The 24995-nt window shown below is 46.0% G+C and overlaps 2 long non-coding RNA genes across 25 annotated transcripts in view; one reads left to right on the forward strand and one right to left on the reverse strand.

The window, feature by feature from the left end:
• Window positions 1-4646: 4646 nt before the first annotated feature.
• Window positions 4647-24995, reverse strand: part of LOC135314311 (uncharacterized) — a 102903-nt gene continuing 82554 nt past the window's right edge. For 9 of the 24 annotated variants that reach the window (XR_010373809.1, XR_010373807.1, XR_010373795.1 and 6 more), the window contains 4 exons: window positions 14915-22512; window positions 14248-14341; window positions 12434-12599; window positions 4647-11752 (listed from right to left, as the gene is read on the reverse strand). This is a non-coding gene — a long non-coding RNA (uncharacterized LOC135314311). The remainder of the gene's footprint in view (window positions 11753-12433; window positions 12600-14247; window positions 14342-14914; window positions 22513-24995) is intronic. The other 15 variants (XR_010373804.1, XR_010373801.1, XR_010373792.1 and 12 more) reach the window with 13 other exon arrangements.
• On the forward strand, window positions 11050-24129 carry LOC135314312 (uncharacterized). Its single transcript, XR_010373811.1, has 3 exons — window positions 11050-11156; window positions 22861-22905; window positions 23432-24129. It is a non-coding gene; the product is annotated as an uncharacterized LOC135314312 (long non-coding RNA).

The raw sequence follows: 24995 nt of genomic DNA on the forward strand, positions 1-24995 counted from the left end.
GTGAATGCGATAATAAGTCAGACTCTGTTTACACTCCAAATTGACCAGCTCTATTCATGTCAGTGGGGTTGCCCTGTTTGCAGTGCAGTTTGAAACCCTCCCGTGCCCTGAACTCCAGAAAGTAATGAATGTTATTCAGGGTTAACACACAAATCACTGGGCAAGGGGAGATGTTGAAAAGTCATGCAAATTCTCTTTGTTCCCAGGAGACTCAGGGTAAGTGGCCTCATAGGAGCTTAAGGAGGAGTTTGAAGGCTATCCTTGAACATGGGATGCTTCCTGGAGCATCAGAAATGACAAAGAAACTTCTTTCTTTAACTGTTTTGCTAATTACCACTGCGATGGTGTGCAAAGGGGACACCAGAGGGTAGAGCTTCTGCTATGAAGGCAAACACTTCAGTAAGCTGAATACACTAAACAGCCCAAAAGAGTCAAGTTGCACAGGCCAGGTCGGTGTGTAAGAGCCTCTGAAGATGTATATTTTCCATCAAGGCCTGCATAATAGTTAGGAAGGGTGCCCCAACCATGAGTATATACCCACAAAACTTAGGGCAATGTACTAGGGGTTATTTGGCCTTTTCCAGGAAAGTAAAAAAGACATTAATTTACTTTGAGGACTGGACTGCACATGGTGTTTTGCAGACTTGCACAGGGGTTCTACCAGCACAGATGGGCAGGCCAGCAGAAGGAACTACTGCCTTCTTCCACCATACCATTTTGTTTTGACCCAAATATTCTACGGAGAAAACCCAGACACAGCCTGGCCAGCAGGTCAGCAGGAAAGGTCTGTCTGGCAAGACATACTCCTGTGTGCCTTTCAGGAAGCACAGGAAGAAGTTCAACACTGAAAATGAAGAGTCGGCAGTGCACAGGCAACTCCTGCATCAGGAAACCCTGACAGCAGGTTTTTCAGGATTGTGACTTTGGGCTAAGGTGCCTAAATTCTGTGCAAATTTCACTTCAAATGTCTCTTTTGATATAGCCTTAAATATCTGTTTATTCCTGTGGAGAACAGCAATACTTTCATGGTGATTCACAGTGTCACTGTTAAACTCGGCAATCCCTCTTCAAGACCTACAGGTAGAAGGTCCTGCACAAAAAAATCCCCTTTTCTTTTATAACTAAAAGTAAGGTAAAAGAGGATACCAAATAACAGAGTCAGCCTGAAGGTGCTGAGAGGATTCACAGAGGTGTAATATGCTTGAGAAAGGTAAATCGGGCTCAAGGGCTGCAGCTGATCTTGGGCCCCTAACCTCAGCAGACATAGCTGCCTCGGTGCTGAGCAGCTACATGTGTTGTTCCTTGAGCAAGGTCTCTTGGCTCCAATTTCTCTGAGGTGCCTTTCTATATGGAAGCTAAAGATCATTAAAATCTTCCAGAAGACAACTGTGACCCAGCCAACATTCCTCCCTTCAATAAATAAAGCAGTTTCTAGCATAGGCGGCTCTGTGAATTACTGCAGAGTACATAATAGTCCCTGCATTTGCCTACACAATCACTACACTCCCCAGATCTAACTCATTACTGTGCGTAGCGAAGCACTTTGAACTGCCTCAAGCATGAAAAGCACCATATAAGAACAAATTTTATTCTCATAAAAAGGTATTAAGGCAAGTTAGAGGCACTACTGATGCACATGATACATTAAAATTTGCAAATGTTCAAAAGGCAAAATCCAGCTTTGTGCATCAAGCTGGAGGGTACCTGTGTGCACACTGAGTCTTTCTGAGTGCATCCACTCCTCTGCCCTACAGCACTCCCAGCTCCTGCAGACAAGCTGGCTGTTTGAAAGCCACGACTTCCTAAACACAGCCCTTTCGCTTAGGACAAGAAGCCCGACTCTGCTTGACCTGATTTTAAAGGGAGACATGAACGCCGCTGGCTAGCATCTGCTACTATCCAGCTGCAGCTCAGTCTTTCCTGACACATCACTCCCCCACAATCATTTCGGTCACCATCGCAACACAGCTCAACACCCCCGAGGATCACAACTGGATCCCTGCACCTTAACATGTGGCACCCTTTCCCCAGCTGTCAACTCCGCTCAGCTGTGACCTGCAGCACCCTCTGTTGTTCCCGTCCTGGAGTTCACCCAGGTCACCCTCCCTACCAGGACTATTCCTTTCCCATTTACTCTCTTCTGAAAAGCTACCAGGCACCACCATTATGCTTGTCTGTCCTGGTCTGGACTGTCATTCCCTGCTTGCTAGTCTTGCCAAATTTGTTTATTTCCAAAATATTATCTGTGAAACAGAGGGACACTGTAGGTATAGAACTGAGATAGCTGAAGTCCTTAATAGGAATAGGTAGAACTCAAATAGCATCTAGTGGCCCAGAAGTCCTGGAAAATCAGTATTTGGAAGTGTCAGGTTATTCATCTACACGAAAGGCTCTATATCAGTGCTGTGCTTCAGGATGTTAGAGAAGCCAGGAATGTTCTTGGGGTTGGAGGGTAGTGGGCAGAACATTTTTTGCAGGCCCACACAAAAATGTTGGGTTATCCCAAGCCAATGTCATGTCCCAGAGGGACATCAGAGTCAGCAGTTTCACTGCTGTAATTACCAGCAATCAAGATAAATACATTAAATATTAATGGGAATATTGAGAAAAAAAAAAACTAATAAAGAAACCACAATGGTATGTGCTTGCAGGCACATCCACATGCACATGTGTGCAGTCTGTCCAATGGACTTGTGTGATCATCCAAGATCCTGGCCCACAAGCTACATTAAATCCCTGAAACTTTCCACTGTCTTGAATTCCTTCTGTACAAAGGAAGTTTCGTGGCCCATGTTAAAGCTGTAACAGCTTCGTTTTGGCTAGAAAGCACACTACTTTTCAGGAGGTTTGAGCTCGGTTTCTCTTCTGGACTATCAGGTATTTGGAAAGCTGCAGAAATTGCGTGAACACCCTGGGAGAGAAAACAGCATCCCCCATCATACACTCTGTGTATGACCGTGCCCACAAACCCGCCTTCCAGACTCACAGTCCATCAAGCAGCCTTGAGTCTTAAAGACAAGAGCAGATGACAGAAAGGGTGAGCAGAAACCTCCAAAAACCTGCTGCGCTGAAGGTTTCCTATGCTGTGGGACTGAGGAAGGGGGAAAGCACATGCATTGGCAGCTTTTCCGAAGGCTGCACACCGAGATCCCCAATCGCTTCTTAGTCCAGCACTCGGGAACTCAGAGGAGTTGGAGCCTCAGGATTTAACTCACAATGAACCTACACATAAATGATCTGCATGTAAGGAGAGGTCACCAGGACCTGCAAGAACCTGACTATGAGGTGCAACATGGGGCCCACTATGGCAGCTGTGTCAGGGGTAAGCATTTCTGGAGAAAGCTTCTGGTGTGTGCAATATTTCTGTGGTTGAGCATACAGGAAACATTGCTTGAGAGCTTTCGCTTCAAGTGTGCACTGAAAGGTTTTTTATATTTCTCAATCTGGTTAAATTTTCTTGGCTGCCATCCATTCTGCCCACAAAGTGCTGCTGGAAAAGGAGGAAATTCTTATTTGCATGCACAAAGATTGGGAGTTTTCTTCCTCCACGCAATGCTGAACTATTCAATGGAGGTTTAATCCAACAGGTCCCTTATTGTGAGTCCAGTGGCCTCTCTGTCCTCCACACTGCTTCAGCTGAGCATGAATTCAGTGGAGTGAGCTTGGTGTTAGTAAGCAGGAAGAGACCAGGACTAGTGATGTGCTCACGTTGCTTCATTTTCAGATCTTTCCTGATGAGAGAAATTGAGAACCAAAGATGTTCCACCAAACCTATTCATCCAATTACTGAAGCACTTTGAAAATGTGATATGGATCAGTCTGACACCCCAAGCTCCTCCCCAGAACCTCAGACACTGCGCTTCGGAAAGCATCAAGAATCAGACAGATTAGCTTTGCGGCTTTTGTTAGTGGGTTCTGACTCACTTTTGACTACTTGCCTGCTCACTATTAACACCCCATGGTGCAGTTGTGTTTGACATCCCTATAACAAACCCTGATTTATATGGCCTCACACAATTTCTCCTCCTTTGTGTGGCCTTGAGAACAGCATAACAGGCATACTAAAATGGAACCCATTTAAATCAGTCACTACAAAAGGAGCAGACACCTTCAAAGAGTGTTATCTTTGTGAATCAAACTTCAGCCTTCCTGAATAATCAGGGTTTTTTAATGAAATGTAGCTTTTGGGGTTTGGCAGAAGCAGACAAATACTTACTCCAGTGAGTAGACTTAAAAAAAAAAAAAAAAGGTGAAAGCATGACTGAAATTCAGAGACCTACAGAATAAAAGAGAGAAAAGATCCAGAGAAAAATCAGATGTACTACATTCACCACTCAATCATTCAATTACAAGTATTTGAGCAACTGTCCAGTGAAAGGAATTCAAGCTCCCTATTTTATGGCACATCTCTGAACATCTCTGATCCTTTCCCACATTGCAATACAGCAGATGAGCTGTACTTCTCTATATACCCATTGCCCATAGAAAATCTGCAAACCATTGTCATTGACGCTCACTAATTTAGAATCCATGTCACAACATACCCTACTTCCAAAGCGTGTCCACTACTTAACGTGCTGCTTGCTTTAGGAATGTGGTTTTTCTTTGGTGCAATGCGAACACTACAATTATGTGCTGCATGTGCCAAACAGGCAGGGCTGGGTGGGGAAAAAGAAGGGAGGCTTCTGCTCAGAAATGATAGTACCTATTTTTGGAAACAGAAGCCAGGCTGTGCTGCTCCCACTCTGTTCTGATGATCCAACACGTATCATTCTAGATGTCACCAATCCCAGGCAGTCATGACAGTTCGGGGTGCTGGGCTTCAGAATCTTGGGGGGGAAGACACGCAGCAATTCTTCTGAAGTCTGTGGCAGGCGCAAACTGTATCATGGTAACTGTTATTTTATTATTAATATTTAGATAAGGTTATTTTTCAGTCTGAACGTATCATTATAACACAGGACATATGGACCTGGCTTTTTCTTCTCTAACAACCCTCCACCAACAAGACATCCCCTTCTCTGAAACATCCTATATGAAAACCTGTTCGGCAACCATGGTGATTTTTTAAGATCTGGTTAAGCATGTTGCAGGACCAAATGCCCTCTTGCTCCCTGCTGCCTGGGACATACAGAATACAGTCTAACTGGAATAAACTCATGTCCCGAGTCTGTTTTACATAACTACAGTGTTTACTGTGGGTTGCACAGTACTTTCACAGTACTCCAAGTACTACAGTCTCCACTTCCCTCGGACATCTGGCCTGCAAGCAGTCTACCACAACATCTGCTTTGCAGCAAGAGCCCTCTACATGCTTTTAACCTGCAACCAGTGTAAGAGGGAGTTCGCTTAGCCCTCCCTTGACAGCCCCCCAGTGACAACTTATTCACATACCAGAATCCTCAGACAGGGCAAGCCAAAGTCTCTGCTCACATCACCTGCTGTAGGTACCCCTACAGGGTTGTCACAGCCTCCTCACTTCATGGTTTTGCAGGGAGACTGCACAGGGCAGCCCTGTCAAGGAGCCAGTCCAAATCCTCTCTTGAAACTCAACACTCAACCTGGGTACCTCTCTTCATGGCTGAAGGCCACACACCACCTCCTACCTCCTGCCACTGGCAGCCTATTCCTCACCTGGCAGCATTCGCTCAGTCCTGCTCATAAAACTGTTTGTGGAGCGGTGAGACAAATTCAGTGAGGAAAACGTTTAGCATGCAGCCCCACAGCTATCTGCACAGACAGGGCAGACAAAGTGAGGGGTGAAGAAGAGCAGCTTACCTTGGCATTGCTGCCAGAAGCTGCTGTAGAACACAGCCTAACTCTGGTATCTCTGATGGGCAGCACCTAGCCCAGCCAGAGCCACAACAGCACTCTTAAGGAAAGCAGGGAACCAAAATACAGTATTGCAGGTCTTCAGCTCACCTACCCGCAGGAACATCTTTTCTTTCTTCAGCTGCTTTTCTTCATTACATTATCCTGCAGTACACTGTGCTATCAAGTAATTAGAAACACATACATAACAGTTTCTCAAAACGCTGGAGCATTTATCTTTAGAAATTTAACAGTGAAAGAAGATGACACCATGTAGACACCGAAAACAGAAAGGGTTCACTGTATTTAAAAAAAAGTTACATTCTTGATCAAGGAACAAACCAGTATGAATAATCACAATCACATTTTTCAGCCATGTAACTCTTTTTATCTTTTCCTCTCTGAAAGATCTGAAAAATATGAATGGACATCTGAATCCTTTATGTGAGAATAGCTTAAACTAGCAGTGTCAGAAAATATGCAGCTTCATATTGATCTGTAAGGACAGAGAGAGTTCAAACCTGAGTTAACAGTCCCTGATCTTGGACGGGGGTTGGCAGAGCTCACCTCCTCTCAGGACCAGCGCTATCCTCAGTTACTGCCAACCATACAGCCTGTGAGTGCTGCAGCTCAATTCTTTTAAGCAAAGGTTGGCTGAAGGAGCACAGCACCATTTTATTTAATCACAGTGGAGTTTTGCTATCCACAGGAAAGAAATCCTGGAACTGGAGTGTGTTTTCATGATTGGTGACTACAGAGCAGTATAAAATGTCCGCACTGCTTCTTTCCATTTCAGCCTGTGCCTTTGAAGTCATGGTAACAGCTTTTGGATTTGAATCCTCTGATGAGACTCCTTGATTTATTAGGTAAAACATCTGGAAAAAATGAAGACTTGTGGCGGTGTAAATCCTCCAGAGGAGTGGAGAGAGGTTTCATCTGAACAGTACTCCTGTCAAAAAGCAAGGAAACCTGAGCCCTGGTGACTAGCTTAAGGTTGCTCCAACGTTGAAAATCTCTGGCTTAGAATGGGCCTGTTCACATTTCACCCACTGGCCCAGAAACCAGCACAAAGACTGGCAGAGGCTGCGAGAAGGGAGAGGAATGCACATCAGCTAACAGCCCTCAGTGCTGGGACCACGCCATAGCTAACTAAATGATTTTCATACGCTCTTGCAGCTTGAATGTCGGTAGCAATTCTGCCCTTGACATTAATAAGGTAGCTCCTGTTATAAATCACAGCATACTGCAGGAACAGTATGAAATGTAAAATACCTGCCTCTCTCCGCAAAGAAGGCGGCAACACCGAAATACAGATGGGCCAGAAATACATAGTTCAGGTCACCCACACTGCATTGCTGTGATGAAGAGGGGTGTTGGGGTGACTTTTCCATTCTGCAATTACAACAGGCCATACGAGTAAAGGAATGTTGGCTTCGGCAGGAAAAGAAAACTACCAGCCTTGGGTAGCACTGATTTGAAAGGAATAACACCTGTAGAGGTAATAAACAAGGAGACAGGCACTTTATGAAGCAGATCTCTTCTTTTATTTGGAATCAGCCCTGAAGTAAGGAAAAAAAAATGAGAGGAGAAAGGGAACAGCAGGAACAGCTTGCTGTGCTTTAAAGTTACTGCTAATGGCTTCTTCTATGAAATGTGTGTGCAGGGGCACATGTGTGTGAGCATGTGCATGTGCATCTGTGTGTATCTGTGTAAGATATTTGTTAGATGAGGGCAAAGCTAGAAATCACGGAGGTGCTTGACTCAGAATTATTTACTCTCTCTGCCTCCTCCGTTCAACAACCCATGTTCCAAATTTCAGAGCTCACGCTATCTGGGGAAAATCCCCAGAGAACCATCTTTTGACAGTTATTTTCCCATCTAAATCCCCCTTCCAGCAATTTGAATAATACAGTTCAAACACTAGCCCAAGTGCCAATGTTCTTTTTGGAGGGGGCGTAGGACCAGCAGAGGAGGGGGAGTTTGGGGAGTATTTTTTTAATCAGATAAATTATTGCTGGGAAACCAGCCACTTCTCTCCATTCAATTTATACTCTATGGGGAATCCATCTAATACCCCTTCTCTTAGTGTGAAGCAGGACCAGTGAGATGCTGTATCAAACCAGGGAGGAACGGAAAAGATGGGATGGAGTGCAGGGAACGAGCAAAAAACTGGAGGAAGGGGCTATGCAAAAGCCAGCGGACAAGAAGAAAAGCCAGAGAGACATGTACGCACCTCTTCAGACAAGGGAGGAAAGGAGAAAATGTTTTTGCTCATTTCTCTGCTGGCAAATTGGAGCAGGCTCAAGCGTGCGCAGTGTGTGCTGGGAGTGGGATGAGATGGCTCTGAGCTTCAGGGCTGACGTAAGGAGCTTTTCACCTGCAGGGAGGTGGCGCAGCTCCAGGCAGGTCTGTAGCTGTGTGGATGGAGGTTCCTATCAGGCGCTGCTTGAGTCTGCAAAATGAGTTTAGTGATTTCACACGGGTTCCCAGTGGAACTGGGACCGTGCCAGTTCACCTCACCATTGTAATTGGAACTGGTTAATGCTTTGCTGGCCGGCTGAGAGAAGCCAAGGACTGGGAACAGAGACAGCTCCCAGCACATCATTTTCAGACATGCTTGCAGGGCAGCATGTCTGGGAAGCTTGCCTTGCTGTCTGGGCATACCTTTTATTCTTGTTTGTACTACTCGAACACCTAAGGCCCCAACCAAGACAAGGCTCCATTGTGCTGAGGTGTTGTACGTACACGCAGCGAGAGACAGGCTGTGTCCTGAAGAGCTCCTAGTCTAAACAGGGAGACAATTAGAGGTGGGGAGTGGAAACAGGTGCACAGAGAAGGGAAATGATTTCCCTGAGCTCGCTGAATGAGTCAGCATCCAAACCAAAACCAGAACCCGGTGCCCGATACCAGGCCATAGCACTTGCTTCTCTTTCATGTGCTAACACCAATTTAGCCTGCAAGCTTTCTGCTTCAGCCCTTCTCCACGACTATAAATGCATATAGAGTTTTTAAAGAATCACAGGGGAATGGCACCTGAATGGGTGTCACAGCACACTTTTCTGGCCTTTTGTTCTTCTACAGAAGGAAGAATGAAAAGCTGTAGTGGGAGAGTTGGCAGTAAGCTCAGGAGACATGGAGAACTCCGAGGAAGATTTCGCAGATTCTGGGAGTGACTACAATACAAATAATGGTGGAAAATAAAGCGATTGACTTAACAGGAGGCAAAGGGGAACAAGTGGAAGAGTAACTCTGCTCTGGAAAGCTGCAAGAAGAATATGACAAACAAAGCAGAAAGGAGAAATACGGCAAAAAAAATTTCAGATGTGTATAGTCTGGATTTTGGATGCCTTCCTTCTGACAGACTGTCAAAAAACTGCTGAGCACCCGTTCTCAGGAAATCAGGCCTTATGCAGAGTCCAGTTATTTTTGGCCCAAAACAAACAAAAGATATTCTTTTAATTCAGAGCTCATTTCCATCTGCCATAACAGACGACAGGCTTTCGCCAGTCCCCCCTGATTTTCCATCTTCAAATCTAAGCTGTGTGAAGGTGTCGTTCCTGATGCTACAGCTTCCTTTCCCAGGCAAAACTAATGCTTAAAGCAGCACAGACCTAAACACATAATTAAAGCCCCCTCTAGCCCACCTACCAAATAAACTTGTTTTCAGACTTCAGTTAATCTCTGAGGTTATTACTTGGAGTTGCAGATCTCCCTAGAAATGCCAGAACTGCTTGTGCCAGGATGAAGTGAGCCCACTTGTTCTGCAAGTGTTGGGTTATGGGGTTTGTCCTAACCTGGAGTGGCTCTTGTCCAGCTGAGACATTTTCAAGAAAAAAATTAATAACTTTTTGGCATTTTCTCCCTCCTTTCTAGGAAATGGAGAAAGTGCTATCTCTTCCTCCTCAGATATTTCTTTCTTGTATTTTGAGTCCCCAAACAGATGTACCTTATTAAAGCACTGCCCATTTCAGAGGCTTTATCTGGGACTGGACGAACTCTGGCAGTAGGCATATTCAAGCTGCTTTGTGCATGTAGTTGTCCCTAAATGTCTTTTTGGGAATCTGTTCCAGATCCTAATAATTTTACATTAAGACCCAGGGACTCAGTAATCTCTCCCCTCTCAGTCCCCAAGAAAAATAGAAACACCAACTTTGCAACCCTAGATCAAGCACAAACCTCTCTAAAATCCCAACCTGGAACCATCTTTCATAGGTCTGTTTTCTCCATGATTCTTGCACTCCACAGGATCTGCAGTAGTCTCCCTGTCTGAGGAAAGAAAACACATCACATGAATCAGGACCACTTCTTGACAGGAACAAGGTAGAGGGGCTGCTCTTTGCTGGCAGGTACATGTTAAATTGCTGTTTAAGCCTATCCAACATTTCTGGGGACTCAGTGGGCTGTGGGAGTTTTGGCCTGCTCCATTCTTCCACATTGGTTATCACCTGTCATTTGTTTTACGCCTGATACCATGTGGCTTATAGAAATCTCTCTGGGCTCAATAAACTATGGCAGTGAGCCTCCTTATTCTGTTTTCTTTCTTTTCCTGCCCCTCTTCATTAATTTCCTGGCTCTAAAGCTAAGCAACCAAATTCCCCTGGGGTTCAGTACTAAGCAAAGGATGGCTAGAAATGGCAGGAAAAAGGGTCCTGCCCAAGCGTGAAAGAAAAGTAAGGAGTCCCCAGCTTTCTAATGGGGGAAGACACCTGCTGCTTGCTTCACTCTTAGGCTCTATTACACAGAGGGTAAGGAAAGAGGAACTAAAAACCAGAATTTATATAGCCAGGGATCTGTGTCCCTTCAAAAAACAGTTCATGTACTGCTTCTTGGGGGCAGCAAGATGGACTCGGAGCTTTGTCAACACCCAGCTGGAAGGCTCTGACAGGTTATGTCAGCACTAGGCTATTCTTCCCATTGCCCTTGTGACTGTCCCCTCACTGCACCTGCAGGAGCAGACACAGCAGGACAGACAGACCGACCAGCTACCCACACTTCACCCACGAGTCTGATGCACCCTGGTTCTCTTCACTGTCACTCCACTAATGGAACACGTGCAGCAACAAGCGGATCCCTGAGAAGCCAAAGAACCCAAGATAAATTGTTAGGGAATTAGATCCCACAGATCATCTTCCCCTCTGCCTTTCCCCACCACATTCCTGCTCACTTCCACGTCCTGTACGTGATTGGCTGGACAAAGGGCAGCACACACTAGATCAGAGCAGCACGTGTGCAGCCTGGCCAGCTGGCTGCTGCTGCTTCTTGCAACGGATGTGGGTGAGTCTTCTTCCACCAGTGCGGACTCTACTTCAGGTTTCTTTTTCCTCCATTCAGCTGCCAACCTTCAGGTAACTTGTGGGAATTGTGTTATCAGTGAAATTACTCACAACTCTGATTGACTGATAGTTTCAAAATTAATTCAAAGGGAGGGAGGAATGACAGAAAAACATTAGGATTCTTCTTTAGAAACCAAAACTAAAATGCTAGTGGAAAAGGGCTGCTGGAAATCTTGTTTTCATCACCCATAAATTCCCTGTTGCTGGAAAACGTACCCCCCTTTCCCATATTCTCCAATTTGCTACGAGTTCTACCATGAACAGCTTCTGCTGGGAATAGCTGACTGTGCCAGAATACGATAGCTGCTGTTTCTATGCTGTCCTCCCCTCCCCAGATTATCACATTTCAGCCTAGAAAATGAAAGTTGCTTAGTGTTTACTAACCATTCTGCTGCTTTCCACTATGCAAGGACCTCTGTGGGAGAGCCAGATCTCTGCTGTTTACAAGCCCATCTGCTCCTGTTCCTTTTCTTCACCTGAAGTTAGAACGCTCAGTTCAGGATACTGCTCACGATTGAGTTGGGAACTGCAAAGTGCAGGTGAGGATTTCAGGTGGTAAGCAAGCAGCATGAAGAGAAGAATACAAATCTGTTCTCATCTAAATAGCCCTAAAAATAATAATAATAAAAAAAGAACAAGATGAAAGATGAAATTCCAAAAAGCCAATGATGGTTTCAGCAGCACAGTCATTCCAAGGAGAGTTTTTCACATATTTTTATGAGAATTTGAACATTTATAACCAGAAGCAAAAAACCACAAGCGCTCCAATGACTGTTTTGCTGAAATTACACCAGTCCTTCTGGTCTCTGCATTTTGAAGTGCCTATAGGTAGAGCTACAAGACTTTACTTTGCCCAAACCTGTAGTGCTGCTGTGAGCTGTTTAGTCAAGATTTCTCCATGTAGTTTAACTCAAGGCCACATGTTTCTAGGAGTATGGGGAGACTCTTAGGAGTCAGGAAGGATTGGAAATGTCTGTCTGCCCCTAATGCCTTCAGTGGGGTGCCCAGAGGCTAACCCCAAAACCAGAGGTGCTGTCCTTACTGCCTGAGCCTGCAAGCATGGCTGCAGGAGGGACCAGAGAGGACTCTCCAGAGCCTTATGCATTTAAACACTCTCTATAGTCCAGTATACTGCTAGTCAGCTAAGCACACTGTGCGACATGCCTGGGCAGGCCGCTGCAGACACCCACAGGCTCTGCAAGAGGCAGCTGCATGGACGGGAGGCAGACGTTGAGGTTGAGGAGCACGCTGTACTCACAGACACTGGCATAGATGTAGTGAATACCTACAAGACCCACGTTTCTGTTGTGCCACAGCCGCTGTGTGTGGCTCAGCTGGTGGAAAGGGGCTGCACTGCTATGTCTGGGGGCACCTCAGCTGACGGGGATCAGCAGACTGCGCAGTCACTCTTTGCTCCCAGCTGCAGGCTTTCCAGTCCACAGTATTGGTACCTGGCTTGGAAGAGAAAACAGAAATTGTTGCTGTGCCTGGCCTTTCTGAGAGTTAGTGAAAATTAGAAGAGCCCAAAGAGAGGACGTGAACTGCCCCTGACCAGATCACATCAGAAAACACAGGTGACTGAGTATCTTTGCTCTGGCCCTTGCTGTGTTTTACAGCTAGAGTTGCTAATTCAGGCCAAGACCTGGCTAAGGAAGGGAGCAGCAGCAGTGTTTGAGATGGTCTCTGCACCGTGCCGTTAGCTTTAGGAGGGTCATCCTGTCCGCAGAGACATTTGCCATCCCATGTGGCAGAGCTGATGTGGCATTTTACAGAACAAAAACACCCTGGAAGCTCACACTTTGTATATGGACAAAGACTGAGGACTGGAAGGTGGAGAAGACGCAAGATCTCAGGGTGGAATAGCCCACTATAGGTTTCTTCTAACTGTCCCTCTGTACCATTGGATCACAGTTTATCTGCTGCACCAGTTCAAGGCTGGAAATTTGCCCAATTTAGAGAGGAACATGATGTCCCAGTTGGCAGCTTCCTGGCCCTGCCCTACCAGCTCAGCACAACTTGCACAGATCACGTCCCAAGTCTTGAGGCTACTGAGAAAGGTGGCTGCAAGATCCCAGGGAGGGAGGAGATGATTGCCAAGGCAGCCACTCTGCTGGATGTGCAACCTGCAGAGAAGATTTCCTTGTCTCTGCAACACCAATATTTCTTCCCCAGAAGATGAGTGGGCTTGGACTACTTCTTTTTGAGGACTTCATAGTACCTGAGCCCAGTGCAGAGAGGGATCAAAAGACCTGCTCAGTGGTACTGAATCAAATGCTGGATCAGCTTCCCATTGCTTATACCCGTGGATAAATGGCACCTGCACCTCTGAGAACTGCAAGTGCTTCACTCCCAAGCTCCAGCAAAGCTCAACTCTTTGGTGGGCACCAAAGCAAACTGCTTGATTTACAAAGACACTCACATTGGTGCTAGCAAGGTGCTGGGATGTTCTGAAAATGTAATGCTAAGTAGGTGAGGGGAGAAAGACTGTAATCACACTTTGCAAAAAGTTCCTGTCTCATTCACTCCCAAGGAATCCCCTCTTTCAGCCTAACTATTCCTTGGAATAGCTCTGTATAACACCCAGGCAGAAAACAATGCCTTTAGCAATGCTGCAACTCTCAGGGCATGGATCAGGACCTCTGAAGCACACATGCTCTTCATTAATGCTAATCCAGGAGCAGAAATGATCCGAGAGCAAAACCTCAGAGAGGATTAAGTACACAGATACTGCCTCATCAAGCTGTGATGCAGGGAGGGATCCAACCTGAACTTCCTCCAAAACACGCAGTCAGATCTGGTTGCTCGGGTTTGGACCTGACCCTGGCAAGATGGAAAGCAGTTCAGTGAGACGTTGAAAGAGAGTAGCAGAAAGAAAAGAAAACAGTCCACTCCCTCTTCTCCCCAAAAAAGCAGCATTTCACTTCTGGGGCTGTAAGTGTGCACAATGAACTTGTCTCCCTTCCCTCACTCCGGGTTACATTGTTTGCTTTCCTGCAAATTGTTTCCACATTCTGTATAAATAACCCCAGTGCCAGCAAGGGGGAGGGGGAAAGCACAGGAGCGTGCGTAGAAGGAGTGGGAGGAAATCAAATGTCTTTGTTACTTGTGAAAAAGAAGGTGGAGGATGCGGAGAAGTAGTTTGGAGCTGGAGCCTTGGCAGACCGAGCAGAAGGTTGCCATCGAGTTTGCGTTCAGACCTGGAGGAAGAAGAGTAAACAAGGTGGAGATTATGTATAATTATAGACAATCACGTTGCCAGGGATAAACAAGAATCAAAAGCATGGAGGCACTGAAGTCTGGCACGTCCCCAAGCACAGAACAGAAGCCAGCCAGTGAGAGGCAATGTGGCTGGAAGGCGCTTCCCTTTGGGCCTGTTTTCAGTTAGCTCAGGGGCTGGGATTTTTTCCTCTCTTTTTGGCTTGAGGCATTCCCCCATAAAGAGAGGAGCCTGTCCAATGGGAAACAGAAGCCAAACTGAAGTCAGCAGAATCCTTGTCTGTGACATTAATAGATTACTCTGGGAGAAACGTCAGAAACATTTGGAAAAGATACAGACCGCTTAGGTCAGCAAAAACAACATCAGGAATTTCTGAACAAAAATGGCTTTCGAAACGCTCCAGAAGCCGTGCCTGTGTGTCCTGCAGGCAGACTCTCCTTGGCAGGATGCAAAGGGTGAGCTGCAGCTAAGGGTGGCATGTGGGTCCTGCTCACAGCTCCCATGGATCCGGCGTTCGTGACGGAAAGATGTTGGGGCCCCTCAGCCACCTTACCTACCCCGAGCGCGGGTGGTGGTGAGCCTGTCTGGGAGAGCCATCCATTTGGTGTAGCCCTCTCCTCAATTTGCTGCAAATCAAAGGTGAAAGGATGAGCTGTCAGCCTGTACCATGGGACACCCATGTGCTCTCTCCTGCCTGCATCTGCATCTGCAGAGGGAGTAAGCTGGAACCCGAGCGTGATGGGACCCTCCCTCTGCCACCTGCCTGCTCGGTGGCAGGCACGAAGGGGAGGCATTGGAGGCCTTGCCACACAGCAGGACGTCGAACCCCCCACCACCTGCCTGTCTCTGCTGGGGAGCAGCAGGGGCAAGCAACAGGGTGCCCCGCTCGTTCTGCCTCGCTGCCAGAGTTGCGCTCCCCTGGCACACCAGCCACAGCTTTGCTTTTGCAGATCCTGGGAGAGGGAAGAAAAAAAAGACTCTGTAGGGAGCGGAGATTGTCCTGGCTGTAGTCAAATGAGTAGGCTCTGATGCTACAAGTGCTGCAGCTGAGACCAGGGATGCTGAGCTGCCTCCCTCAGCTCTTAGCTGTGCCCTGCAATGAGGCGAGGAGGGGGAAATGATGAAGAAACAAAGCCAAGAAGTGCAACTAAAACAAAGGCAGATGGCCCATAAGGGTTGTGGGTTATTTTTTTTAAAGAATGACTTGGGAGGATTTAAAAAAGAAAAAGAAAAGAAGCCTCGTTCATCATTCTTTTCCTTTTCTTGAAGGCTCTGGAGAGTTAGAGGGAAGGCGACACGATGACGAACAAAGGACGGCAACCTCAGATGGTGACAGAAGGAGGATTGTTTAGCAAGGCAGTGTAAAAAGCTTTCTCCCAGGCACTATTTTAAATCCAAATAGGTTACAGCCCACTGAATTCTTACGCCATTTTCCTGATCTCTCAGCTGTTCTTCAATGACAAAGCAAGCAGATATTTCAAAGCAAAAAAGCAGAGAGGAAAAACAGAAATATATAAGAAATAACCAAACTTGCATTTAGAATCTGCATAACAGCCCAGGAAGCAGGGCATGCTCACAGCCTCTTCTACCTTCCCTCTTTCAGTACACATGCTCTAAATGTCTATTCTCCTAAGGAAAGAAAATGGATTTTTAAAGGGAAATGACATTTACTCTATGAAAACACTTCAGTGAATTATACTACCCAGATATCTGGGAATAGTATTTCACATATTTTCTGTGAATTCATCATTGTGGGCATTTTCCCTCCAGGATTTCTTACACCGACAAATCCTTCACCAGTGGTGGGTACCTGTGTGTGTGCATATATGCATGTGCAGAAGTGCAAGATCTCTCTACGGGCCATGTAGAAAATGTTAGGGTATCAGAGATGAGGTCGGTCTAAGCATAAAACAGGAGTCATGTTCATCTCAAAACTGCTGGAAATAAATCAGAAAAAGAAGAAGGAATGGAATTGGAAAAAAGACAGTAACAGGTTAAAAAAGGCATTTTAAAGGGTCCAAGTCTTATCTGCCGTAAATTTACATTGACTCTGTGAGGTAATTTTTAAGCAATCTACTCCCACGCCAAGTTAGAGCAGCTACTTCCAAATATCCCAGACGTTCATGTACAGAAGGAAGAATAAAATCAAGATAACAGAACAATATAAAAAATAAGCCAACCGTGTCCTTTAAACACGTGCCCATATGCCACGCTGGACAGAAACAGTGTCAGAAGTTGAGCAATATGGTGAGAGAGTACAAGTGAGCCAGACTGACAGATCTGGACATATTATATCCACTTTACTTTCTCTTTCATTTATATATGACCAAGACAGGAGAAGGATACAGAGTGCTTGTCCCGATGCTCTGTCAAAAACAAAATGAGGTCATTGGTCTCCTGCAAGCACAGATGAACATCAATCACAAAACCCTCATAAAGGCATTAAACACAGTCCCTCAGTGTTATTAGAAAGCAAGAATTAGAAGTTTATCAAGATGGAAAGAGCAAATCCTCAAGGGAGAATAGATTTCATAAGCCATCAGCAAATCCTTCTCCAGGCACCTCAGTGTGACTTGCAAGGCAGTGAGAAAATCAAAAGAGTTACTACCTAAAGAGAAACATACAGTGAGCATTCCCAGCAGGCATCTTAGAAAAAGCCCTTGGTGGGATAAACTGTCAGTCCTTTCTTGCCTCTTCCAGCTTTCCTCAAGCAAAAAGAAAAAAAGACGGGGGGAAAAAAACAAGAGTATAATGTTTGCATTACTGCTTATTTTTGCCTTGCAAAACATATTTGTATGTTCTGGAGGAAAGGCTTCTTTCAGCTTGTCACAAAATCTCTGCAGTTGGGTATGTTAGTTGGCCGTCTCAGCTTAGGATAGGCTTAAGGCAGGAATATGAGACTGACACATCAGTATGGAGGTGCATCCCCAGAGCTCTCCAGAGACCCAGGGCTGGAACAGTAGCTGCTGAAGGTCAGCAGAGGCAAATCGCAACTCCATTTCACTTCTGGTAATCCTAATTTGAATATTGGAACTTGGCCATGGGGAGCGAAAACATGACTGAAGCATTTCTTTATTCCAAGTCTGCCTGGCTGCCAAAGCAATGCTTTGGAGCGCTGGCCTGCAAGTCCCACTTCTGGCACATTCAACAATTGAAGGGACACAGAGTAACGAGATTTTTCCCCAGCTCCTTGCTGGTGGTGCTAGAAATTCTTGTATTCTCAGCCCTAGAGACCACTATAATCTCCTAAAATGTCCAAGTGCATAAGGGACTGCACAAAGGCAGCTGAGAAAGAGGGGGAACGTCTCACAGGTCAGGGTTAAGACCTGTGGCCAGAGGGGGACTTGGGGGAAGAGCTGCACCCATCATCAACTACACCCTTAACCACCAGGCACCTGTCCCAAAGTTGCCATCTCCCTGCTGAGGTGCTCAGCAGGCAGATGTCTAAAAATGTTGCCAAGAAAATATGCTTTCCCTTTCACTGCTCCTCACACCTCTGATGTTGCTATCATCCCTTACGCATCCACTTTTGAAAGAAATAATTCCATTGCTTATGAAATAACTCATAGCATTGACGGAGATGAATGAGAGCAGCCCTCCAGGCCAGAACTGCCAGGCACAGGCACCTTCCAATATGCTGCCTGTAATGAATGCAGCAGGGGGAACACAACATTTTGTTTAATGAAAAAAAAAACAAACCCACTTCAAGCTTCTGAAGGGCTATTATAAGCTGTGGCACGAGAAAACTCAAGATATAAGCCTCTGTTTTTAATAATACATGGTATAGATTTTGTCCTGTGGAAAAGCTTCAATAAACACCCTTTTTTGTTTTCATTTTTTGGTTGCAAATATTGATTATTCATTGAAAATCAAAACCCCAAAGATTTGACTACATGATTTTACAAAAAGTTCAGATTTCTGCAACAAAACACATTTCCAAAAAGTTAACAACCATTTTGCTGCATAGTGGTTGTTGCAGAAAAGCAACTCTTAAGTTTTTAATTAGCCCAGGCAAATGTGTATGCACATGTCCATAACTGCATTTCAGATGAACATTATGTATCCCCTGAAACAAAAATACAACTACAATAGAAGCTACAGAAAAGCAGTAAGCAAAAGTATTCTGATTCTAACATGTAAGTATATAATAATTAATAATAACGGCCCATTAACAAGGTCAATTTATCTTATCCTGCCACACCAGGGTTCTCAAACTGTTCAGAAAAAAGCCTCACACAACACCACACTTCAGGAGCTGTGACATCCAAGCTGCATCTGCTGAAGAGCTACCGTTCCCTGAGTTTATTATTAAATTGCTTTCTTGAAGAGAAGATATGCCAGTTAATCTGACTCAAACGTGTGTATTTTTATAACTGATGCAACATGAAGGTATCATCATTTAAAAGATCTATTTATACATCACATTCTTTAAAATCTGAGCTCACCTCCTGAATACTGGCTATACTGCATGTCTTTTATTCTCCAAATTGGACGGGGGCTGGGAAGGAAGGTGAAGCAGCCACCAGAAGAAGGGGATTGAGATGCACACCGGACAGAAGGAAGGCAAAGAGAAAGAAGGAAGGTCAATTAATGATCTGATCCTGGTGAGAAAACAAGTACAAACGTGGCCCCTAAAGTTAACACCGTTGGTTGCAACAAGGAGCCTGATCGATAGATGTTAGCGATGGCGTAGGGAGGAATGCAGCGCTATGTGGCAGGAGCCCAGTACCAGGTTAGAGCAGACAGGGCAAAAGTCCCCAGATTACAATAAAGCAGCTTGAAGGTGACAGATTTCATTGCTGAAGGTGATAGAATTCCACATGGTACACTGCAAAACAAGGGCTGGAGCTCAGCCTGCAGAAAGGGAGGCAGCACCACAGACAATGCAGTGGGAGGTTTCTCCTCCCCTTCTTTGCCTAGAAATCGGCACAGAAATGCTCGAGTGCCCGAGGCGGGTTACAGGTTTCCTCTTGCCTGACACACAGCAGGCAGAGCTGCCACTTGTGAACCAAACCTCAGTATTTCCACCTGTGCAGTGGAAGTGCAGCAGTGCTGCCACAGAGCAGTGTCTCCTGTGGGTGGGCACCACAGCACATGACACACAACAGGAAAAAATAAGGGCTGTCACTTATACAGTCCTGCAGCAGGCAGGATCCTGCAGGATGCGTGTCAGCGTTAGCAAATTGGCCTTTCTCCTGTTTGTGCTTCGTTTAACTGGTCTCCCCCAATTTGCTAAGAAGATCTCTGATGAGGGTCACACAAGCATGGGCCCACCATGAACATGGTGTCCCAAAAGTTTCAGGCTTTGTTTTCCAAAATAACCCCGTTACACAGGCAAAACACTCATGCAGCAAAACTCTGACCTTCACTGCCTTTAACTCATGCCCACTTTGCTGCAAGTGCTTTGTGGGAGGGTTCAGCAAGGACAGGTATCATCTCTTTTGGTCTGACAGAAGTTCGGTTTAGTCCAGACGCTGCCCCTGATAAGGCTGCTTGAAATGCAGGAAAGACTCAGCAGCAGAGATGTGAAAGCAACAGGAAAATCAAAGCCTGAGACTAAACTAGCAATTAGACCAGCCTCGGAATATATTTAAGTCAAATCAATCCATACAAGAATTTCAGTCACGGTGCGCTTGTGCCCACACTTCTCCCTTCCCCCCCTTCCTCTCCTGCAACCCAGGGCTGAGATCCAGCATTACTGTTTGCTTCATCAGAATATGCAAGAAGTGTAATGACAACACATCTCCTAAGATGCTTTATCAGTTTTGCGAAGTCCCAGTTCATCCTCCTCTTGTGGATCTATTTACATATTGATGTATTTATTCGACTCTCTCCAGGAGGCATGCCCCGTGAGACTAAACCATTTTATTTACAAAGACATTGGGGTTGCAGCTCCTAACAATTAAGTCAGCCAAGATATAACTTTGCATGTGCTTTCAGATTGATGTGTGAACAGATAAATCGGCCTCATCAGCTATTCAGGAGCAGCCCATGGGGGAGGACTGGTTAAACCCCATCTATATAAACCAGTCAATAGCCGCTGTAACTGGGAAAAATGAATTGGGGTGGTGGGAGGCACAAATATGCAGAAGGGAAAGATAATGAGCCAGCAGAAGGAGAAGAAACTTTGCCAACAGGGCTCAGCTTAAAAGGCTGGTGCTTCAGAGTAATTTGTGCTTCATGGGAACTTTCAGGCTCTCGGGAGTTGCCCCTGCTCCATCTCACCCATCAAAGCCACCTATTAAAAAAGAGCTAAGCTGTTCCTCACCCAGGAGTACACTTGCAGGAAAATGAGCCTGGGAGGAGGAAAAAATAAATACCTTGTGGGACAAAAGTCAGCAAAAGGTCATTTAAGAGGGGCAAACTGCTACCCTATCACTGATGTGATGCTCCAGGAAAGGTGCCAAAGCCCTTTCCACAGAGCGCTTTTCCCCAGGCAGATCTCAGTGGGACATCTCTCATCCTTCTCTCCATTAGCATCTGATCAGGGTGCATCCATCAATGCTCCCTTCTCCATACCCTCTCCCTTCTCATTCACACTTGGTGGTATCTCTGAGGAGGAAACATCAAGGTGACGTTGGTACACTATTGTAATTCACAGTTTGCCAGGCTGTGGATGGAAGGACACAGCATCACAGGGTAATGACAAATGGGTTCTGCTTAAAGCCCCACAATTCCTGCCCTGGCCCCCTGTAGCCAACACACCTAAACCCTGGCACCCGCCCACCACATCGGCAGTGCTGGATCACAGTTATGACAACTTCAGGCAAAGCATGTGGCTGTCCACGGGGATCAGCAATAGACGCCTATGGATGTCCAAATTTGTTGCACATGTTATTGTTGGTTCCTCTGCCTTCCACCAGATCGAGTATGTCCATTGGAGCATTTTTGGCTCCCTTCAACACACGAGCTGAAAAGTCACCTACGTATTTAGACCAGTATAAATCTGGCACGCTATTGCCTCTTCCTGACAGCAGTCTCCTCCAGTGCCAGCACTCTTCTTAGCATCTCTGACATTTCAAAATTATATTTAGAGACATGGATGTGAGTTTAAGTTTTAAGTTTTCTACTGAACACCGTTATATAAATATTCCACACCACCTGCCTATGGGTCTATTGGTGCACAGCAAGTATGTGCCATTGCCTTTAATTAAATGGGCCGAGGCAGCCCAAGGAAGGAGCACTAAATAGTAGTCCAACCATTTTAAAAGTCGGCACTTGTCTCCCTATTAATTCTCACCCTGATCTTTTGCATAGTGCTGTCGCCAGGCTAATTAATCATAGGTGCAAGCTCAAGCATTAATTGCAACAATGAATCATTTTTTTTGTCTGTGCCCGGCCATTTCTAGCCTATTAGAATGCAGCTACTCCCGTTACTTTTATAATTATTATAAATATAAAACCAGCAACATGCACTACATTTTGTAGGCATTAAAAAAGACATGGTATTTGGCCTAAAGCATTAACAATCTGGTGCATATTCAGGGGAGTGACGAATGCATCTCACTGACAGTCTGAAAATATGTTTCCTGAACCATTTTAATTCAGGAAACTTTATGAAGGTGTTAGGTAAAGCACAGGTTTTAGGAATCCAGTGTCTGCAGCTCTCCTGGTCAACATGCTTCGGCAGGTCTTGGCCACTCATGGCTTTTAAGGACTACCAAGCCGCACGGCGGTCTCCAGCTCACGCTGCCCAGCCTGTCTCTTCCACACTGGAAAATTATACAAGACAGGATGACTCTTGAGTACAGATGGTTGGGGGAAAAAAAGGCTCTGTAACCCCTGTGCCTCCAGGCTCAGACTCAGCTTGAGCAAGATCAACAGGAAGTGTTGCCGTCTGGATGAAAAGAAGGGATGCCGTGAACCTTCGACGGCGAGGCACATGCTGGGGACGTCCGGTGCAGCTGGAGCTGTCAGGCAGGCACTCTTGGGTCTGATCCCAGCAAAGAGGCCGTGGGCTCCAGGCGCTAACAGGACAGACAGTCGCTTTTCAAGATGTGGGTCCTGCCTCGCCAGGGCAGGCAGAGGCGCAGGGCTACAGATGCTGCTGTAGCCTTTGCTGGAGAGAATTCTGAACCATCCACCCCGGTGCTGGGTGAGCCGATACCTCCTCCTGGCATGGGCACAGGGATGGAAACATGTCTTGATGTACTGCACAAGGGGTAAGAAAAGCTGCTGACAATGCTGTTCTGAGAGATTAGATTATAAATGTATTAAATGACTAACGTGCATTATGCATCCTTCCCAGGCCAAACCACCTGCATACACAATGTGTGGCTATGATGTGGGGTTGACAGGTTCAGGCAAATGGTTCAGGACTAATTTTCAGTGTCAGACTGGCAGAATGCACTCCAGACAGAGGCTTTTCATGCTGGGGAAGACAAAGCCAAAGCTACGAAAGCAGAGCTTTGTAGGGAGAAAACAAAAGGCAAAACATGCACAACTATAAAAACACAATTCTTCATCTAAACTACAGTAAATATTTCATTTCTTTGCTAGCACAGAGGCTGGGGAGAAGAAGAAGTGGCTGAAGGAGAGCTCAAGGTGAGCGCCTGTTATTTACTGATGATGATGAATAAGCAAACCCCCACACTGTGTTTTCCTACAGGACAGCAAAAGCTCTGGCTGGCTTAAGAGTCTGGTTAGTTGTTATTTTTTCCCCTCCCGGGGTGCATTTTACATGCTGTTCCAGCAAAATGCAGTACCACTATTAATTGTTCACAAACACATAAAACACATGGCATTCTCCTTCGCCACCACTGCAGTCCCAGCAGATCAAATGGGGGAGAGCTGGAAAAGTCACCTACCAAGACAGAGGTTGGGAGAATAATGCAAAAAAGATCTGAAAGGATTTGTGGTTTGGTTTGTTTTGTTTTGCTTTTTAAATATAATATACTTCTCCCTGCCTATTTAAAAGTATAGGCTTGTTAGAACTTCCGAGGGAAGTCGGGAGCATTGAAGAGGAATTGGTAGGCTCCGATCTGGCTGCTTTTCTTTATTATGAGAAAATACACTCTCGTCTCCTTGTCTAAGGGTATGAATTCTTCATTCTCATATTGTGTTTGCACAGAAGCGTGAAATGTATCCTGGACATTGGCCTCCATCCACACTTCACAGTGCGAGAACAACGAGGGCAGTGAGACATGCAATGAGAATGGAGATGCCACAAAAGTGGGGGAGCGGGTGTCCGCTTCTGCTCCAAGGCCTGGACTCTGGTGCTGCATTCACCATATCCATGCTATTTAAAAGGAAAACTCGAGGCACGTATTTCCTCCAAGATGCTCAGGGGCCCTGGTTTGTGAGCTGTTGTCCCTGTGGGAAGCTCCCGCCTCCCTTTCCATAAATGTTCCCCCTGCTGCCACTGAATCACCAAATAATCTGGAGACCCGTGGGAAGGGAATTAAATGGTGGTTATCACGCTGCCGTATTCTGCTCACTTTATTTGTTTTAAATGACCATGAAAGCAAAGGGGGAAAAAAGAAAACACACAAGTGGAAACTTAATTGAGCTGCTGAAATGTCTTTAAAGGAGGATTATAGGCTGGGTTATGATGCCTCAGCTCCCACTGGTGGCATTTTCTCACGTGAGTGGGCATCTGATTAGGCAGAGGACATGAAAGATACCCAGTTGTGGGGATATGACAGGGTTTTTGAGAAGACTGCATGGTCCAAAAATGGCCAGGATGGGACCATGCTGAAGGCACCCTGTATCACTGAGGGCTACAAGGGTCTGTGCCCTTGTTTCACAGCAAGGTTTCCTACCCCAAGGAGAATGGCCAAGCCCAAGAAGGCAGTTGACCCAGCTGGCACCAGGAGGGAAAAGCCATACCTGGCTACTTTCTCCCCCAGGAGCTCCACTTCTGGGCAAGAGGAAAGGGGAACCCACTCTGCTCTCTTCACGAGCACTGAAGTGCAAAGGCCCCTGAAGCACTAGGTGACAAAAACAGTGAAGCCACAAAGCAGCCTTGGTTAGGTGCTGTCTCAGGGTCAAGGTATGGAAGACCCCATAGAGGGGCCGCAGAGCCCAAGGAGGATGTGTAGGCAGAAGAGCATGTGGCAGAGCTGGGTAGCAGGTAGACTGGGAGAGGAGAGCAACCAGAGGGAGAAGAGTGCCCCAGGAACAGGAGAGAACTTCCTATGGAGGTGGTCAGCAAAAAAAGACCAAAATGTGGGGAGAAGACTCTAGCAGAGAATAAGGAGGAACTGCCCTGACTGACTGGCTGGAGCTTCAGTCTAGGAGATAGGGAGCAAAGAAAACCCAAGATGTGGAAAGGCAGGTACCACAATTCAGCACAAACAAGCCACCCACACCTGAGGGAGAAGTCAGGGTGGGACCACGTGGGAAAAGGAGGCTCAAGAGATCTGCTGTGGGAGTCCAGGGATCTCACAGGGAACCTGCTGGACCTGCTGGAGCAGCTGTACACAGGCTAATCTCCGAATAGAACAGAACTTGCCTCTGGCTTGTTACACCTGAATTTTATTATGACTGCAATATGCACCAAAGTAAATAAAAATGTGTTTCTCTCTATTCATTCTTCTGCTAGATCTTAAAATCCTCTAACCTGCAAGAAACTCTTCAGGAAGGGTCCCTGCATTTTTATGCAGAGGTTCCGAGTCCTGTGCAAATCCAAACAA

This window comes from Phalacrocorax carbo, chromosome 7 (genome assembly GCF_963921805.1).
Source record: "Phalacrocorax carbo chromosome 7, bPhaCar2.1, whole genome shotgun sequence".
Lineage (NCBI taxonomy): Eukaryota > Metazoa > Chordata > Aves > Suliformes > Phalacrocoracidae > Phalacrocorax > Phalacrocorax carbo.